This window comes from Vidua macroura, chromosome 7, assembly GCF_024509145.1.
Source record: "Vidua macroura isolate BioBank_ID:100142 chromosome 7, ASM2450914v1, whole genome shotgun sequence".
NCBI classification, from domain to species: domain Eukaryota; kingdom Metazoa; phylum Chordata; class Aves; order Passeriformes; family Viduidae; genus Vidua; species Vidua macroura.
In genome coordinates this window covers 11,355,935-11,363,827 of record NC_071577.1, presented here as the reverse complement: position 1 = coordinate 11,363,827, position 7,893 = coordinate 11,355,935, and positions in this window count along the sequence as shown.

Below are 7,893 nucleotides of genomic sequence, written 5' to 3'. Positions count from 1 at the left end.
AAACATATGTTCTCCTGAAGGACTCACTTTTCCCAGTACGTATTTGTTAAAAACCATGACTGTTGTGTTATCTACTTTATCTACTAAAAAAAGGTCATGCTTTATCATTTGTCAGCACTAGGATGTAAGTAGAAATGAAAGATAGTAAAAGAACTAGTACTTGGGTTTGGTGCTTTGTAATAATTTGTTTTGGCCATCAAGAGCTTCTCATTTTTATCAATATACTCCTTTTATCAATATATTCTTGAGAGTATTCAAATGCCCAGGCATTTTCTTGAATACCTGAGCAGAGGAAGAAATAGGATGAATGTTCTGAAGTAGATAAATTCAATTATTGTGTGAGACTGTTCAGAAAGACTTGATTCTAAGTAGTCAGTGATTGTGTCACCACTTTGGCTTGGAAATCTGAATACAACCTTCAAATTGTGGCTGACAGTAATTGCAGCATTGTTGTTTCACCTGTGGGAGACCTTTGGCTCTGCTGCTTACTTGGTGACGTTCACACAAAAAATGGAATCATTTAGGTTGGAAAAAACCTTTATGATCCTTGAGTTCAACCAGTAAGCTGACACTGCCAAGTCCACCACTAAACCACGTTTGAGTGCCACATGTACACATCTGCCAAATACCTCCCTACACATCTTTTAGATATCTCCAGGCATGGTAGCTAATTGGTTGCTTCCTCGTCATGAGATTTGTGCTCCAGACCCTTCATCAGCTGTGTTGCTCTTCTCTGGACTCACTTCAGCACCTCAATGTCTTTGTGGCGTGAAGGGCCCAGAGCTGGGTACAGCATGCAAGATGCAGCCTCAAGTGCTCAATGATTCCTTTGTCCAGATCATTGACAAAGATATTAAACACTGGGGCAGAAGATATGACAGCTGTTTTGTCCAACATGATTAGCTTTTTTACACTAAAATATGAATTAATAATACAGGTCCTACTGAAAAAGAAAAGAGGGAGTTGCCTTTGGTTGGGTTTATTCCTGTTACTTCAAAAGTGAAGACTAAACATGGGAGTAGAAGCTTAATAGTAGAAAGATTCTTGAAAAACTCACTGGTGCCATTGGCCTGATGAGAGGGTTGTATCTCTCGTCTCACAAATTTATTAGAGATTTGGAAAAGATGGAAATCAGGAAAGAACTTGAAGGATGGGACTGTCCACTGTGAAAAGACAATTGAACATCATTTAGCAGGAGCTTGTTAGAGTCAGTCAGATTTCTAGCTTGGGATCAAGAACATGTTATTCCCTAACTTAAACACTGGTGGTTTTTTCCACTATAAAATTCAGATTGGGAAATAGCCTAAATATAGCTTTAAAGCCATTGCCTACTTGGTGGGAGTGAAACAGAAGTTATTTGCCTTTTGAATCAGTTCTAATTATATTTTCCCTTGAAAACCTTTGCTATCAAGTTGATTCTGCAATTAAACAGTGCAGCTGAAGAAATATCTGTTTTGTACTCCAGAAATCATTAACTAAAAAAAGTTTCAGTTTTGTTTTTTTTGGTTTTTTTTTGTTTTTTTTTTTTGTTTTTTTTTAGCTGCTAATCATGTCGACATTGTTTGCCGCAGGCTGTGTCTTTCTTGCATGTTGCATAACATTGCTTCAAATATCAGAGTGGGTGAGATCTGCAGGAGCAGCTTTTCATCCAGAAACACTGCCTGCTGCAGTTCAGTTCTTAGTGGTCTTGATTTCATCTTTTCTTTCATAGCACTTATAGTCCTGTCCTGAATAGCTGGTGGTGTTTGGGCTCATCAGATACCCCCTGGACTGAATGTTTGAGTTTAACTTGATACACATCCACTCTTTACATCCTGTGGCCATTTGCAGTGTGAGCTGAAGCACAGCAAGAGGTGGCAGCTGGCAGACTCACTTCTGACCTGGACTTAAATGCAAACAGGCTCAAATTAGGAAAACTATTCCATAAGTCTATCTTGTATATCTGACCCCAGCGATCATCCAGTCAGGTGTATGAAGGAGAGAACTTAAATCTTTAGAAATGCCTGTCATGTCAGAACGGAGCCCTCAGCACCGAGCATTTTTCTCTGCAGCTCTGCTCCTCCTGTGCTGCACTGTCTGCCTGTGCAGACACAGCCACTGCCAGCAGAACAGGAAAAGGAGATTGCACTTGTCTCAGCAGAGGCTGTAAGAGTCACTCTGAACAGTTTTGCATAAAAGCACAGTCTGCTGCAGAGCAGGCTCGAGCTGCTGTGGCGTTCACTCTCAGTAATTTGCTGTGTGGGCTTTGCTCTGGAATGCTGAGGGACGTTCCTCTCCTCTCACTGAAGACAAAGCAATACTCCATGGAACTATAAAATGTGCATAGTCTCTTACCCATGAATGGTAAGTTCTTTGGGATCAGTGCTCTCAGTTCTTCCCAGAAGCCACATAATTTTCCTTGATAATCACTGCTTAACTGCTATGCTTCCCTACACAAATTTAATTTTAATTTTTCCCCCACAGTTGTAGTAATTTTAAATGTGTGACTATAATTAGCTAAAACACTAACTGTGAATTGAGTTTGACACCATTCTTTCAGCTCCATTTTAATGAAGAATTAAATATTCTTTATCCTTTCTGAAGTCTAAGTTTAGTACTGTAGCTAACCATCAATCAAAGGTTCATGTCTGCTTTCCATTACCTTTCCAGTCATATTCTGTAAGGCTTCTTTCACCATCTCAGTATCCAGGAGCCTGGCAGCTAGACACTAACTGATGCTGCTCACATCTGTTGTGTCTGGCTTGTTCCTTCTCCTATTCCCAAGGTGATAATTGCATCACCTTTGTAATATTTTATTTTGTTGCCCTTTTTTATTATTATTTTTATGTATATGTTCCTATTAAAGCAAATGAAAAATGAATCATTGGAAAGACTTTTCTTTAGTAGATGAACATTTTACCCATGCTGTGGCCAAGAAAAAAGTGGAATAGCAGGGAGCCTTAGTGTCTCTAGGTCCTGTCAGTCAGTAAAGAAGGGGACAACCTGCAGTTTAATTTAGAGCACCAGTAACTTATTCTATGCATAAACAGCACTTCAGCAGTCAGCCTAAACTGTGAGGAGAAAATAAGTGTGCTGCAATTTATGTATTTTGAATAAATAATAAATGCAGCTTTGGAGAAGGGTCTCACTCTGATATTGATGTGGTTTAGACAGCTGTGGTGATCACATGGTCAGACAACGTGAGGATCCTCCTTTTCCCGGTTGAACAAAACCAGAATTTTCCATAATTTCTGTCTTCTAGTGGGGTATGTTAATTTCCTTACTACTTATTGGTAATTTTCTTTTGTATTCACAACAGAGGTGTAATCTGTAAGTTGAAACACTTGTCTCTGATATCTCTTTTCCTCCATTATGAGATATATATTTTTTTGTCAATCTGTATTTCTAACCATAGGGATAAAAGATGTGCTCTGATTGTGATGAATAATGTCACAAAAATGAGCACTATTATTCACATTAAGAGCTTCAGCAGGTGCAGTGCATCGCTCCCTGTTGGGGTTACTTGGTTTGCAGTGCTGTTGGAATGAGGGGGATTATCAGCTAAGAGGCAGAAGTAAATTCTACAATGTCAGTATTGTGTTATATTTTAAAATATTGTTCTTTAGAGTCTAGAAAGCCTGTGAGGAGAAGCAGCTGAACTTGGGAAACTTACAAAGTCTGATAATTGTGTATAGTTCTGATGAAGAGGGAGGTATTACTACAAACTATTATATTGTAATATCTGTCTAAGACAAACCAGACACAAATGGTGTAGAAAGTACTTTCTATGCAGGTGAGAATCCATTTGGAAAGTTTTGGTTTTCTTTTTTAAATAAATAACCAAACCCCTCCAAAACAAACCAAAAATAAAAGCCTAACAAAACACAGGAAACTTGAAGGGGTTTTGTGTGGTAAAGCTGTGCTGCTCTCCAATGGTAATGGATTATCTTCTACTGCAGTTTTTGATTTTGTGGATATTTGAAGAGGGGAAAAAAAGTGAAAAAAAAATGTAAGCAGGAAGTATAATTTTGGCTTGCTAAGGTAGTGTTTTAATTTCAGTGTTGGATTTCTTTATATTAATCTTGCATGTTCATGATACTATAACTTTACCCTGGCATTTGCTGACATAGAGTTTTCTATTGCAGAATACACTCACTTTCCCTTTTCTCAGTTTTATGTGTCCTCTGAGATCATATTGGACTACACACAGGGAAATGAAGGTAGGTTTGGGAAGGTTCCTGTGACCTATGTTTGATTATTAAGTATTAAAAATGGAATAAAAAAATTGGAAAATTCTGGTTTATTTGCAGCAGTTTTTCCATAAATCTTGCATAGCTGAAGCTTCAATCATAATGTCTGTCTGCATGGAAATATATTCTAAAGGAAATATGCACCTCACACAATATCCTGCCACATTTTTTCCACATTTACTGTGGGTTTTTTTAGTTTATAAACATTTGCACATGCATATACCAGAGTGCAGACTAAGCATTTTGTGATGATTGTGGTTAGCAATAATTAGCTTTTTTATTTGTAGTAATTTTTCCTCTATATGTTTGGTTTGCAGAAATGCATTTTTTAGAAAAGTGAATAGAAATATTCAGAGACTTTTTTCTATTTCTAACTGTGCTTATATGAGTAATTTTTCATTAGTTGGGTGGGGGTTTTTCACTTTTTTTTTTCAATTCAGTTCAATTTGTGTTTTGTTTGTTGGTTTTGGGATTTTTGTTTGCTTTGTACTGAAGAATTCCTGTAGCTGAATCTCATGGACATTCTTAAACAACACTGAGCATAATAAACATTAATTGGTGTAGTAATTGGCTTTGCCTTTTCCTTTGACAATATTATTTCTATCTAAGAATGATTTTCATTCCTTGTTAATGAAAATGATATATTTATCTCTCTTCAAGGAAACAACCTCTTGGCCAAACACTACTGTATGTTACAGGTCTACTCCCATGTCCTCAATGATTTTTTTTTTTTTTTTTTAATGAGATGGTGAGGATTAAATGGAACCAGAGAAATTCTGGCAGGGAAATTCTGCACCCACCTAAGGGAAACTGTACTAGGGGTATAGCATATGTTGGTGTTTGATGCTAACAACTGGTATCTCCAACTCTGCTAAGTCAAGCCTACACTCAGAGCAGCTGGTATCCTCCAGGCCCTGATGTCCAGACCAATTTCAAGACATGTTGATGACACTTTCCTGTTAATAAGGAATAGTTGAAATATATTTCAGTTTCTTTATATTTTTCTCCATCTTCCTTGTGTGCACATGACTGCATCTCCTAGCAAGTCTTGCTCCAGGGAGTAATTAGTACACTTCATGTATTTTCATGTCTTGCCCAGACAGTTACTCCTTCTGTGTGGGCTTTCCACAGTGATTCTTTGTGCTCCCCTACAGGCACTTTAATTTTAGCAGGAAAAAAGCAAGTACAGTTTTCCATATGTTTCAAAGAAAATGTTGTGATAAGTTAGTCATTTTTAAGAAATATGTCAATACTTCAGGATGTTCACTTTAAATATTCAGTGAGTTGGGGGTTGTTTGTCTTTACATTGTAATTCCTACATTGACTTTCTATGATTTAGCATTCAGATTTCATTTGTTGTCACAACTTTGCTTTCATGATTTGAAGTTGATTTTATTGTTTTGCAAAAATGGAAGACCAAGGCCTGTTTTTTCCTAACCTTAGGCTTTATAACTGTTTTTCATGACTGATTGTGCCATTTTCATCAACATCCTAGATCTTATCAACAAGATCTCTTTTGCAGTTCTAAAGAATTGAGTGTACGTTCAACTTGAAGTAAATGTCCACAGCAGTTTTTAGTGTTGTCATGTATGCTTACAGGACAAGCCAATCCTTCAAGTTTTTATTCAGTAATTGCAGGTTCTTATTTTATGTCTTTTTCTTATGGCGTTGCTGGAGTTTTTTGATTGTTTTTGTGATGGAGCTTTGAAGGAGTTTTGAAATCAAAACAGAACTGCTTGAGCAAAACTGTTTACTAAAGCATTGTGTATATTTATCCAGTTAGTGCTTACTTTGAGTTGGGAAATTAGATGGGGAAGGTGAACAGGAAATGTTACCAAATCCTGTACTGTTATAGTTTTGTTTGTAGATTACCTGTAAATTGTGGAGCCAGGTATTAGTTCTAATATCTGATGGTATATCTACCACCACCCATTATGGGGAGTTAAGTCTTTAACCTATTCAACAAAGTTTCCACAGAAGCTTTTATATGGAGTACAGAATTAAAGCAAAATTTTGAAATGTTAATCAGACTAATATTTAAAATGTTTCAGTGTTATTAATGGAACATCAAAATGTCCTTGACTGATGGCTAATAGACCTATTTTGGGGGAATTTAGTAAAAAAAATGAAAAATATACATGTCAAGGGTATAACTGCATTTAACTACTGCTAAGTTTATTAATTTATTGGAGGACCAACATACTCTGTGAAACAGAAAAAGAAATATTTGTAAGCTCTGTGTGGAAACAGACAGCTATACTTTAGCATTCCTTAATAATGACCGGTAGATTTCTTCCCTATACTTCTAATCTTGCCATTCAAGTAAAATGGTGGCTGGAGCCCTGCTTCTTAAATCTTGGGTAATTGGGCCATTCATTTCAAACAGAAATTATTCTGGAAAAGAATTCCAGTCCAAACAGAATAACAACAGCAGCTTAACTCCTATTATCAAGTACTCCTATTATATTACCTGGGTGGTTTGCAATTAAAGAAAGCTTGTAGTCACTACTAAGAGCTCTGGATTCTCTTGACATCTATCTTATCTCAGCTGGGTCAGTCTTCATTTCTTCACTAGTGAAACAAGAAGAAATTACAAATAAATGGTGTAGAACATAACCTTATTGGCTAAATCTAGTTTTAGATTGCCCAAGTCTTTTAAAATTTCCCCTATCCAAAGGACAAAATAGACCAATAACTAAATGAGATATGAAGCACATGAACTCATTCAGATTGTGTTTGATCCTTTTATTTTCTCAAGAATTCTGTCATAATATCCCTTCCTCTCCCCAGTCCCGGAAAAGCTATGAAATATATGTAGCAGGACTAAGTAAAACAAAAAGGAATCATAAAAGTGCACCACAATTTCCCCACGTAGGTTTTGGAATGGAGGAAAATAACACCACTGCTGTTGTAAGCTAGGTTGGGCTTTATAGCTGAAAGTGAATGCTGGATCTCAGCACCCCAGTAGAACTCTCTGCACTCATGGGATTCAGGCTCCACTTCTGGGGAGGAAGCTCTTGGCCAAGCCACTTTCCTCTGGAGTCCTGGAATGACTGCCCAGGGTGGTGGTGAGAACTCCTGGCATGTAGAGCGGGAACAAACATGGCCCATGTGGCACACGTGGACCATTCTGGGAAGTGTGTGTGGACAGGGCACCAGCACTGGAGAAGGATTAAAGCTGCCTGGTCTTCATCCTGCTGAAATCTGCCCTTCCACTTGTAACCCTTGCACCCAGTCTTGGCTCCCTTCCTTGCTGTTTTCAGTAGGGTACACTTTGTTCCTCACAAAAATGGACTCAAAATTGTAAGAGCTAAATGTTTTCTTATGTGTTTAAAAACCAGTATAAGTGCATTCTTTTTCTTCATTTCTTAATGGAAATTGGTACTACATTGTTTAATATTCAAAAACTGAAAATTAAGAAGATCATCTTCCTGAAGTATGGTCGGGGTTTTTTTGGAACTATATTACTTTTTAGTTACTCGTTTGAAGTGTTGTTTGACAAAATCTTCTGGTAGAGAGAAATCCCTACGATTTTGAAGAGCTCCTCTGAGGCTTATTTGCCAAAGTTGAAGAGAGTTTAATTTCTTGCTTGTGTAACCATCCTGATAAAAATATAAATTTTCATTTAGAGTCATAAAATAGCTTTAGACAAGGGAAGCCAAAA